General features: G+C 40.2%; 1 protein-coding gene across 1 annotated transcript in view; it reads left to right on the top strand.

The window, feature by feature from the left end:
* The window catches only part of CCDC85C (coiled-coil domain containing 85C), a 108,044-nt gene that overhangs the window by 71,685 nt on the left and 23,560 nt on the right, over nt 1-12,799 (top strand). The gene's annotated exons all lie outside the window — the stretch shown is intronic.

Genomic DNA, 12,799 nt, shown 5'->3' on the forward strand with positions numbered 1-12,799 from the left:
CTGTAATGTTTTGCTGGCATGGCCGTGTTAGCTGGAAAGTCATACTTTTTCTTGGGTGGCATGGCTGTGCTGGCAAAATCTCTGGCAGCAGTTCTGGGGAATGCTGTAGCAAATGCTACTTTCAGAAAAGGCCCCTCAGTCCCTGCTCTCCAGTGCTGGTAGGTGTAGATATCTCCACAGTGGCAAAGACCCCACAAAGCCAAGTGGGGACCTCTGTGTCCTGGGGTTGACAGTGTGAGCCTTTCTCACAAGTGTAGCTGGTTTCTGGAAGTTTTAGTTGAAGTATAAAGAGGATGAAAGCAAGTTCCAAGGAATGTTTTGTGTTGATTTTGGAGAGCTTCATGGGCATCATTTTTATAGTCTCAAATTCTCCAGGGAAGAAGTACACTGAGTTCTGCTGTGTTCATGCAGTCAATCTGTGCAACATCACATGGGAGAAGTCCTCATTTTCCTCTGTGTCTTGTGGGAAGTGTTCAGGAGAGCTGGTGTTAACCTTTCTTTAGTGGTATGTGGTTGACTAGGTGAGGTTACCTTCCATATTGCTAAGATATAACCCCTGAGGTGGGAGACCATATTTGGTTTAGGTTTAGGCATTCCCCCGAGCTGAAGGTTTCCAAGCAGAAAATAGACCCCTTAAGCCATCTCACACTGATCCTTGAACTAAAAAGGAATTTTTAATTACACACTTTCCCCTTAAGGTTAGAGAGACCTGTGTTTATAACATTTAGGAACTCCAAAGGCCATTTCTGGTTAGTTTTATAAGTAATGCGTACATTTTAGAGATAATAACAGTGACAAACTTCTGGCTATTCTTTCACATTGTCTTGCATTTTCAGCTCATTCTGTACAATGGCAAGGACTGAGCACTTTCAAATAAAACTGAATTTTATAGGCTTTGTGGACTCATCACCCTGTTCTGTCTCCTTATAACTAACAACTGTGCCCCATGAGCTGGCTATCGGGACTCTTTTTGGTTTATAGTCTCTGCTGAGCTGTGTCTGGCTTTTCCCTCCAGAACAGAAATGCCAGAGGCATTTTTCTGTTCGAAGATGCCCAGGGCACATTGTATACCTTTGTTTCAAAAAGCCCAGCTTTGAACAGAGCAGATTTTTGGGCAGGTGAGGCTCTGAGTAACTGGACGTTTGACAATGAGGTCGTGGCGCATCTTTGAGGGAAAATTTCAAGTCCCCTGGAGCAGAGCAGAATTAAAAAAAATTCTCTGTGGAGTGACAGCCCTTGGGATTTATGAAGAACATAAGAGTATTTAATTAAAATTGCGAATAGACTTCAGTATCACCGGCATTCACAGCAGTTCAGTATCTGCCTGCTAGCTGACTGGGATTTAGGGTATCCTTGGAAGATCTTTGGAGCATCCCTAGAAGTTCTTGAAAACTATGCTTGGTCTTGTTTTTAAGAAACTGCATGCTTAGCCTAAATTAAAAGAAGGCTGCAGCTGTGCAGATAGTAAAATGATGGTAGGCAATGGCTGTAAACACTGCTATTAAAACAGAGCTGAGGTGTTTGAGCTGGGAGCTTCCATGGCCAGGGCATCTGCAGGCTGCTGTAATTCTTAGGCAAGTGGGATCTTGGCACAACCGTGCACTCAGCAGGCAGCTCCCAGCATATAGGTCTGAAAACAAGGGGGGGAAATGTGGACTGCAGGATCGAAAAGAGCCTCATAATTGTTAGTACTGCGATGAACAAAGATGTAAATGCCATTCAGTGGAGAGCCCGATCTCTTCCCTAGGAGCAGAGGATGGAGGAGAAAAATAAATTGCCCACAATGTGCTGGCTGGCTCTGGGAGAGTCGGACTGCAATTTCCTATGTTGTTTTATTATCGGTTGCTTTTGTGCCAAGTCTGCCATTAACAGTTCCTTCTTGTGGAGTTGCCTCTTTGCTCTCAGAGTTGCTGTAAGGTCTTAAACTTTGGGCCTCCCTGTGAATTGGCTCTGGAGGTTTGTTGTGAGGCCACGGCTTGTGCCAGGAGCATTGCACACGCTCACCACGACAGGAACAGAATTACAAACCTGTCTAATTTCCCCAAAGTCTACCTACTGTTTGTATGTGAGGAGGATAAGTATAATTGCTTTAATTTAAGGTCTCACAAGGGAAATTGGACTTTTTTTTGTAATACAGAGCAACTCAGACATGAAAAGCTTTCCAGGCAGTTGGTCTCCATTTAAATTCAGAATACTGAAGGGGACGTGCCCTCAGTTACTATATTACCATTTTTAGGCAGTGTTTAAATGTTTAGCTGCATATTAATTTTAAGTAATAAAAAAGGAGATCAATGTTTGAGATCACATCCAAATATTCCTTTCAAGTCAATGGTGAGAATTCCTACAGGACTCCATGCGTTTTGGAGTACAGCTCTAGCAGAACCAGATTTTCATGAGACCTTCTCTCTTGAGATCTTCTCTCATGAGACCTTTCATGAGACCACTCTCAAAACTTTGATTTAAGCCTCTAACTTGCATTGCATTGTCTACATGCATAAATGCAAAAGATGTTAACAGAATCTCTCAAATGTTCCTTCCTTAGTTGTGGTAGTAGAATCTTCAAGAAAACATAGCGTGCAAAACCAATTGATGTCCCAGTGTGTTTCATTTCACCTCCTTCTTTTATGAATTAAAAATGACAAGACTGATCTGGCCAATTTGCTATCCAATAGATTGACTTGAGATGTAAGTAAATAATACGTACTTGTTCAATAAAGTGTTTTTCCTCCCCAAATAAGAGATGTACAGTTTATAGAAGCAGTTCAGACATGTCTCAGACGTGCATCCAAAATACCTTCAAGCCCTTTAAGACAATGGATTTCCTTCTGTTGACTGTGGACATCAGGGTCTTGAGCTGCTACCTACCAAAATAAATATTCTCCTGACATTCACCTTGCATTCATGCATATCTAAAATGCATGATCAGTGACAAAAATGAGCTTTTGCAACTTGTAATGACATCTGGATGGTGTACTGTGTGTTCTGGGGTTGTTGCCTGTGGTATCCAGGGATTTTATGAGACTATAAATAGAGTTCCCTAAAAACCTATTATATTTATAATTCAAGAAGATTTGGATCCAGAAGTTGATTAACAGATAGACAGAGACATACTCAGTTGATTGAGTCTTATGAATTTGAGACAATTGTATAATTTCTTGCAACTTAAATTTTGAAAGGACTGGAGCAGAATTTCTGTGTACGGGTGTGTGTGAGAGAGATGCACACACACAAAGCTCTGCCATGCCCCATTTGTTTCTGTTGTGGGTAAAGCAAGAACATTGGGTTTAATGAGGCTCAGTTTAACCTCCAGCTGTGAAATACAGGATTAGTAATATCCTGTGCTTAACCAGCTTTGTAATAATTTCGTTAGATTCTACTTTTTTCTCTGTATGAGGACAGGGCCAGGGAAAAAGCTGTTAACTGGAGTTAGATCAGGCTATGAAGAAGCAGCTTTTTGTGTCTTTGTAACATGTAGAGAGGTTCAAAGAACACAGAATCTCAGTGATCAGTCCATCTGAGAAGGACTGAAAAATGTCTCAAGGGGAAACTAAGCAATAGCTGCAGAGGCTTAGAAACAGATTTTTGCAATGAGTTAAATGCCAAATTCAAGCCCAGCTCAAGAAACATTCAGAGTCTGATATCTGAAAACAACTTGGAGAAGTATGGGAAGGATGTTAATCATTCATTGCTTTGAAAAAAAATAGTGTCTTTACCCAAAACTGTAAGCTTGTGACAAGATTTTCTGTTTTGTTTTGATTTTCATGAAGCCAAAAATGCAAATCTAAATCTTTATAAGAGAGTTTTAAAGAATATTCAAACTATCTCATAGAAATTGAGACTGGCTGTAACTGATTGTCTCTGACTGTTTAAATCCTGGCTCAGCAGAGAACTTTGAATATCTGAATGGTCTTCCAGAAGAAAGGGACTTGAGTGCCCATCCTGCCCTGAATGCTGCTTGAAAGAAGAGAGAGAAGGTCAGCAGAGCCCTTGGTCAGCTGGTGTCCAGCATTAGTTAAAGCCTGCAAGGGACCTTTGTTGATTTATCAGGAGGGTATTCAGATCTTTATTTTTCTCGTTCCCACCCCTGTTGTTTTGTGGGATGTGGGAAGTGCCTTAAAGGTATCCCAGTGGCATTGCTGTGGCTGAGCTTTTTGGAGGAGATGCAGTGTGGTTCCCTTTGGCCTCATTGCCTGGAGTGCAGTTGACAGGAGAAAATGAAAGGTGACTCCAGGGGATGGTGCATTGAGTTTGTTTCTATGCTTAATACTACATCCACATTTACATCTACTTGCCTGGAGGAACTGGGGCAGCATTCCTTAGCTTCTCCATTGGTATCCCTAATAAAGACACTAATTTTGGTTCTAATGAGCCATGAATGGGCTCTATTAGTCTGTGGCTCTGAAACTCATGACATGCAAGCTGCAGACTAGACTGGGGCTACACCAAATGTCAATGGTTATAGCTCTGTTTGGCTTTGTTAGCTATTGATCTGCATTTCTGTTTGGGTTATGGGCTGTGATACTTGAATCTCTCAGCTGTGCCAGCTCATATTTCCTCTTGAGCAAAGCCTGCCAGTTGTGTGATTATAATTATATACTGCAATTTGGTTTGAACTGATTATCTGAGTCTCCCATGAGTTATGGGTTTGATCTTTCTCTGCAGATCTAAAACAAGAGGACAAAAATACAGTATTAAGAGTGTACTAAAGTTCCCTACCTCCGTTGCTACAGAGAATGGAGAGGTTTGAAATTTGCACTGCTTTTATTGCCTGTACCCCACTGAGATACTAATAAAAGTATTTTTCCAATAGTGATTTTACATGGTGAAATCTGCTAAGCCTCTTACTGACTGTCTTCTGCCTTTCCCAAGGTTGTTACCTCCCCCCACAGTAGAAAATTTCAGCTGTGGCCAATGCAACCAGATGAAATCTGGTTGCCCCTCCAGCTTGTATGAATGCAGCTCATGATGTGAGGGGGAAGTCAGAGCATAGGCAGAAGTGGGGATCCTCGTCCGTGCGTTACATTTGCGAATGGCTGAGATCGAGCCATGGCACACTGTCCAAATTCCTCCTTACAGCCCCCTGTGATGCTGCTGCACAACGGCTGTGCACCTCATTCTCAGGGTCACACCATTTCCAACTCTGCATGAACTGCTGAAAATGACTTTACTGATGGAACTGGGTGAGGGTGTGCTTGTGACCTCCTATCTGAGTCCCAGGGAGGGGATCAGGAGAGTAGGTGTCTTGACAGACCTTTATCCTCTAAAGCCTTTGTCACCAGTTCAGGAATGATCCCTGGATGTGCTACATGTACAACAGGGATATGAACCGGTGTAAAGGAGTTTAATCTCTGCTGTTACAGAAAGCTCATATTATTGCATGACATGGAAGATGTTAAATAGTTTTAATCTCATCCCTTAGGTTTTTTTTTCTTATTTGCAGAGTTCTTTCAAAATCAAATACGTTGATATTTTTTTATTGCACTCTCGTGTGTAATTTCCAACTTGCCTGATAAATGCTGTTGAAGCTAATGGAACTCTTCACATATGTGTCAGATATGTGCTTTGCTGAGCTTATTTTTCCTTGAATATATCTTGTAGTGATAACTGCAATTACTGAACCTTAATTCAATTACTAGCTAGCTTCACACAGGGAAATTGCCCATCCCTCAGGTTCCTGGTGCATGAGACACTAAAACACAGGTTAATGAGATAAGGAGGAAGTGTTTGTGCAAGGTGGTGTGGTGGGGGATGTTCTCTGGGGCACAAGGCTGCCTGACAGGGCCACTCATGTGTGGTGCTGAGGTCATGAGAAACAGGGGCCGTTGCCCTGCTGCCCATGTGAGAGCTGTGTAAGGCAGATGCTTTGCAACGTCTCCTTCACGTTATTTGAGATGTGTTTCTGCTTTGCTTTGCCTCAGCAAAGTATCACTGCTCTGCTGGACTTACTGAGGCTATCTTGGGCCAGGTCATTCTTACAGAGAGATGTGTTCTGAGAGTGCCATTGAACTCTGCAGGTGTGATAAAATACCTGTAGTTGTGAAGAAAAATGAGGTGATCAAGCTTTATCAACTGTTTGTGGGGTCACCATGCTCTAAATCTGGATAGTAAGATGTTAATATTTGTGCAGATAATAATGGGCTGCAAGGCTTTGTACATGAATATGGGAAAAGGGGTTTGGTCATCTGTGGTAAAGATACAGGTTTTTTTCAAGATGATAAAATAACTTTTTTCTGTTAAGTTTCCAAATGTATTAAATTCTTCTGTTCCCTTCTAGCTGGCTGACTGCAACAGCTTGCCACGAAATTTCAGTAAGGTAGAGAGAGCTCATGCATCCATGAACGGCTTCTTGGATCTAGGGGCTCTCTTTTAATACTGCTACTGGGTGTTTGGGGCTCTGATTGCTTGTTCTTTCACATGCTGATGTTGGTGATTTCCATTTTTTAATCATCTGAATGTATTAAATATGCCACTAATTTATTTTTATTTCTGCCTGTACTTGTGCAATAGACATTGGTTAGTAAGTTCTGGCCAACTTCAAATCAAAGCCATTTGCCTACCTGAAGAGAAGCTGGCAGCTAAATTGCTGCACGAAATAACAGGAAAAGATTTTGAGCTAAACCTTCCATTTAATTACCCAGTTGCAAACAATGGGTTGTTGAGTGTCAAAATTGAGGCAGTTTCAATTACTGGAACAATTATGGTTTAGAGAATTGTTGCTGGTAGGTTTAAGAATTTATATTACAGTGATGGGCAAGTAATCCAGGTAATGGGCAGTACAAGAGTCCATAAAGATGAAGGCAGTCTGACAAAGTAGACTGAAATAAAACCTTCTAATTTTTTTCCCTCTTCACAAATGTGTATAACCAAAAGCCAAGGTCTCAACAGAGTTTTCTATCTAGATTTATGGGGTGAAAGTAGAATCTGAAGTAAGAATGAGATTTTTTTTTCCATGTAGACTTTTTTTTTTCACATAGAGAGATTACCCAAATCATAAGCCCAAATCCTTATTGAGCTTACATGGTCAGGGTGCAATGCCCTTGCCCTATTGCTGAGGACCAGCTTCACTCTGATATTTAAATGATGTCTTAAGGAAATCCTGTGCTTTGTAGAAGGGGAGGTAACCGCTAAAAAATGGAAATTGCTTGTCTGTCAGAAGGCTGGATGATGGTGTGGCATAATTGTTTGTCCAAAGAAAATCTTCTGAACTGGTGTCAGTAAGGGTATCTTCTCTTGTCAATATTGAGTTCTTCACAAGATTGCTTTCCATCTAGTTGCATTTCATGCTGTTACATAATTTCTTCTAAAGTTATGTTGAAATGTGGATATAATATTAATACATTTAAGTGGTGCGGTGTGTAATCTGCCATCTCTTGAGCTTAGTGCAAGTGGGTCTCTGTTGTATGAAAATGAAGCTGATTATTATAAACCCTCCGAAATGACAGCCCTTTTGGAAGTCTGCTGTCGGTGACTCATGTATGCTTGATTCTCCTCTGCATTCTGGACACATTTTGCCATCCCTTTATAAAGAGACTCCCCAGAGGTAAACAAAAAGGGGCTTTGTAGGACTTCTGGCCTTCGAATTGGTGCTTCGTTGTGTGTTTTTTTTAAATGAAGTGTAGACCAGGAGAGAAAGCTTTCACAATGCAGGAGGTTACAAATGAGTTACAAAGAGGTGAAGAGAGCAGCATCTCAGGTGCTCAGCTGTAGTCCTCAGCTGACACCGGACCTGACCCTCCTTGCTCCTGCTGTGCAGCAGAAGGATGCAGGTCTCCAGCAGCTCTTTATCACACCTACCAAGGCTCTAAGAGTGCCTTGGATATGCTTAGGCATGGGATGCCCATGTTTAGACACCCAAATTGATCCCAGATGACCCCACAGCCTGTGGGGAGAAAGGAAGCTGTAGCTCTGATGACTTTAGTACTTCCACAGGGTACAGAGTCAAATTGATAATTTGTGATTAAATACAGTTTTTAAACTTTTTTCAGTCTTCATCTGTTACAACTTATAAGAAGGGAGAAAATACTGTTTTCAATTAAAGGCTACTTATGTAACAACCTTGTTTTGAATACTAATTCATGAATTACTGGAACCCGACAGTGCTGATTTTTAATTTTCCTCGGTCACTTCAACACATATTTCTAATTGAAATAGATTTTTTGCTAATCTCTTTCGTAAATGCTGAGGACTTTCTGTCAAGTAAATTTCTGTCTTTCTGTATTTAATTTCTGTTAAGAACAGTCCATTTTGTTACATCAAAGTGTTTAAAAATTAAATCTGTTTCTTCTTTTTTCTCCATTCTAGCAGAAGTAACACTGAAGGGTAACAGAAAAGATAATTTGTCTAACTTGTCTCTAAGTTTTCAACACTTTATCTTTGTAGTTGGTTCAACATAGCCGCAGTGCTGATCTGACTTTACTGGACAGAAACAGAAAGGAAAATAAATGTTTCTTTGTAGTACTTTGACCTTAAAATACCCCAAACACCATCCATCTTCTTGTGTTATTTGTGTTATTTTTCAATTGAATCACTCAGCACAGTGGGTCAAAAAGTCAGAGGCCACCATTTCTTCTCCCTGCTAGCAGGATAGAAAGCTTTGATAGGAACAAGTGTTTGCTGTTTTTTTTGTTGTTTTGTTCTGCTTTTTTTTTTAAATGTAATTTTAAGCATTGGTAACCATCAAGACTTCAATTTCTATTTCTGTTTAAAATTATATATTATTTGTTATGGAAAATACCACTTTCCAGCCATCAAATTGCTTCTGTAATCAAATTGCTTCTGTTTTCTAGACAGAAAAAAAGCAGTTGGGTTTGCAGTCCATTTTTACTAAAACCCTGATTTGTAGGTCCTTTTCTTTTCCCACTGATATGAGTAGGCCAAACTCCCTTCCCTAATGGGAGGGGCATGTCTGTGTCCATTTCTTTCATAAAAGGCGGACAAAGATCTCAGGCTTTGGTTCAAGAACAGTATCTTCTGGGGTCACTCTAGGTTCAGCCTAGTTGAAAAATTTAGCAATAAATGTCATGTCATTATTTCCAAGTATTGAAGAGTGATTGTATTGGAGTGACCACTCTGGAGCTGTCAGTGCTGGCAGTGGGTAGCACAGGTTTGCACTGCACTGCAGGAAAAGTTGTTGGGTTTGCAGTCTTGTCCCCGTGCTCATCGGCTGGGAAAGGGAGGCAATGCCATGTGGAGTAGTGCTTAGTTAGACTGAGGGCAGGTCCTGCACTTTTGTACTGCTGGGAAAGTCAGGAGATGCTTTTTTTGGGGGTGGGGTTTTTGTTTGTTGGTTTGGTTTGTTTTTTGTTTTGTTTTGTTTCATTTTGTTTAGCTTTTGAAAGTGTTTGAAAAAAATTCACATAAAAGAGCAAGAGCCACTCTGGAGTAGTCAATAGCCATTTGTTGGCTTTTGCTGGGGAAAAGTGTTTTTCAGGTTGCACAATTTGATCAGGTTGGATAAAGACTGACTGTGAGTCTCCTCAGCTCTCTCTTGGTCTCCTTTGCTGTCTCCCGCCCTCTTCACTGCTCCTCAGCTTAGGAAATGTTGCCAATAAAAGTTTAATAGAAACGGCACGCTCCCAGGGAGCTTTAGTTCAGATGAAAATGATTTTGCTGATAAATTCCTTGGAACTCCAGAAATGTGAAGTGATTTTACCTGAAGGATAATTTATTATAGACATGTTGCCCATTAGCTGGCAACATAATCTCCAGCAATGATGATGAACAGAGATGATCACGGATTGTACTTTTAAAATGCCTTTCTGAGTAGAAAAGCAATTTGGGATCCACTTACATCTCAGTAATGAAAATTAGGTCAGGTAATAAGAGATTTCATTTTGTGAATGAATTGACAATGCAAATATCAGGATTTTTAATTTAGGTTTAAGTGGAGTAATGGCTACTCATTCTGATGCATCATTAGTCATATTGCTTTTTAATGAGGGATTCACTTTCTTTTCCTGGTTAGCTCTAACACTGATAGCAAAGCCCAAGGAATGTGTAAATGTTTAGGGGGGTCTGTTGAAGATGTGTCACCGCACTATTTTAATTTTAAAAAGGAAGAAAAAACAGTTTTCATTCTATGATGAAGAAATACATATTTTCTTCCAATGCAAGGAAGATAAATAGTGCAGAACTGTGATTGGTAGCTTGTTGTAAAAAAAAAAAAAAAAAGGCAAACCACCCAAACAATTTGAAATAACTTCTAGAAAATATAGAAGGAAAATTGCGTTGAATGGACTGCTCATGAAAGGGACTATCTTCATGACAGACGGTGGGAGGAAAAAGTATTACTTTGGCCATCTCCAACATGGATGTCATATAAATAGTGGCAGATGAAGAATTCTTCTTGCCCTAGCAAACCCACTCTATGCCCCAAACACCTTGCTCCCCTTCTGGATAGATCTCTGTTCAGCATTTTTATTTCTTAGATGTCTTTTTTTTTTTGTCTTGTCTTATTTTTTTATCTTTTTTGTTTCTATTCTTTAATTAAGAGCTTGTTTTGATGTTCATTGAACTCAGTGGGAATCTTTCCATCAAATTGAATGCATTAGGTCATATTCATAATCAGCAGTCACTGAAACAACCTAACAATAGTTTTGTCACACACTAGTGCACTGTCTTAAATGGGATTTGCTTTAAAAAAGCAATAGAACTAATCCATTATAAACACTTGTTAGAGCAGAGTTTTGACTGTATCTGTGTATTTACCAACACAATTTCAACCAATTGAAGACAAATTGAAATTAATGCAGATTTTTGCTCCAGGCAGGAGCATAGGGCAGTTAATTAAATCAATTTAAACTAGCATATTTTTAGGCACAATAACGTGATGTTGCATGTTGACTACATTTGGGTTTTGTTGCCTTCCTTCCTTTGGTGGACAAAGCGTTTTGACTTTCTATGAGGACAAGCTGTAGCATGATGAAACATGTGGTGCATTGAATGTAGACCAACCCATTCAGAGCTGGGGACAAGAGAGCAAGTTTCTGGGATGCAAACGAATGTTTACCAAACCTCTCTTTCTTGGGCCTGTTTCTATACTCCTGCTGCCCCATAAGTATTGTGCATCTTGCAGGTCTCTGTGCTTTGCATAAGTCTGAGCAATCCAGAGCCTCTAACCACTGTCAAGGCAATGCCTGCCCTTCTGGAGCGGAGCCTTCGAGGAGATCTGCAACCTTTGGGGTCTCCATCACAAAGCTATAGCCTCACATTTTTACTCTGCTGTTTTATTCTGCTTTTGCCTTGGCCGTGCAAATGCCCCTTCATCATGGATATCAGAGAAAGGTGCATGAGCTCCTGAGCTGACAACCTAAATGAATGGGTAGCAGAGTGTCAGGACCTCTCCAGGAGGTTGCTGTGTCCCCATGCCACACAGAAGTGAAGAAGAGGTTGCACACAGCAGGGCAGTGGAAGGAAAACCAGGCAAGGTAAATTTCTTTCAGGATAACCAGCAAGAGACATCACATGCCTGGGACACTGCCAGTAAATTAAGAATCATCTCATCATCTTCCTTTGTGACCTGCTAACCTTCCTTTGAAATACCTCCCAGGAATAGTGGTGGCAACTCAGTTTTGCAGCAGTCACTTTTCGGCCTCAGAAGGAGTTATCTTCTTCAGATCTCTCTCTGACTCTATTGTGAAATGTGAAAGAAATATAGGCCAGATCTTCTCTGATGCCACTTCGTAAATTCAAGGGAATCCCAGACATCTGATATGGTGAAGTCATTCTGTATCGCTTGATTCCATGTGAGACACAACATTTCCCAGCAGATTGCATGATACTGGACTAGCATCCATTTCTCATGATGGCTTTCTTGAAAATTTCCCTTCTCCTTACAGCTTATAAAAAGAAAGTTGATAGGGTGAGGGCTCCAGAAGGTTTGTGTAAGCACTGAGTCACTGTAGAAGTTTTAACGTATTAAAACACCATTTTGAAATAAAACCAAAGATGAATGTGTGCTAAACAGGCCATGTAGCTACAAGAAAATGTTTCTGACACTGATAGAAAATGACGTATCCACTCTGACTGCACCAATTCTTCTCTTGGAGCAGGAAATGTAAATGAACTTTCAGTATTTCCAGAGATCTGTGCATGGCCACAGTCCCTAAAGTCTCAGTTATGCTCGGGCCTTTGGGTTACTGAGGGATTTTTTATACAATTGAGCTGATTTATGAGATTTCCTGTTAAATTTTATTGCACCAGTGATTTTTCTTTGGTTCTTTTGAAGTAGAAAACATCATTTCTACAGCAAAAGCAAGTTGAAACTCTTAATGGAGCATAAGAATCTGAAAGGTCATGATTTTGTAGCTTTAAAGTAGAGGACAGTGCAGTAGTTGATACTCTTAAAAATATGAGAAGTTAACGAGGATGTTTGTTGGTAATAAAGAAAGAATATTCTCCTAGACCTTTGATTTTGGCTACTTGAGTATTGACTTTTTGTGAGTGTACTTTTATAAATGAAAAACTCTTCTCATTCTAGGACTGTCACATTTCAAAATCACTGAGCTAGCTAACAACACAATGCAGAAACTTTGTCCCAGGGAGATTATTCAGTCATCCTAACACCCAGTGCTGCTTCTCCCTTTGAGTGCAGACTATTGATTGCATTTACCTGGTTTTTAGGGTCATATAGATGACCTTTATGTATTTGACTTTGCTAAAGACCTGTGGCTGCAGGCAAATTTGTAACCAAATAAGAAACCCTTTCTATCAAGGTAGGTTTTACAAGTTTAGGTGAATCATAGTAGCACTGTTTACAAACTCTCAATCTAAAAAATGTCCCCTGATGTATTTTTTTCTG

Source organism: Pipra filicauda, unplaced genomic scaffold (assembly GCF_003945595.2).
Source record: "Pipra filicauda isolate LSUMZ 115617 unplaced genomic scaffold, ASM394559v2 scaffold212_size3012638_pilon, whole genome shotgun sequence".
NCBI lineage: Eukaryota > Metazoa > Chordata > Aves > Passeriformes > Pipridae > Pipra > Pipra filicauda.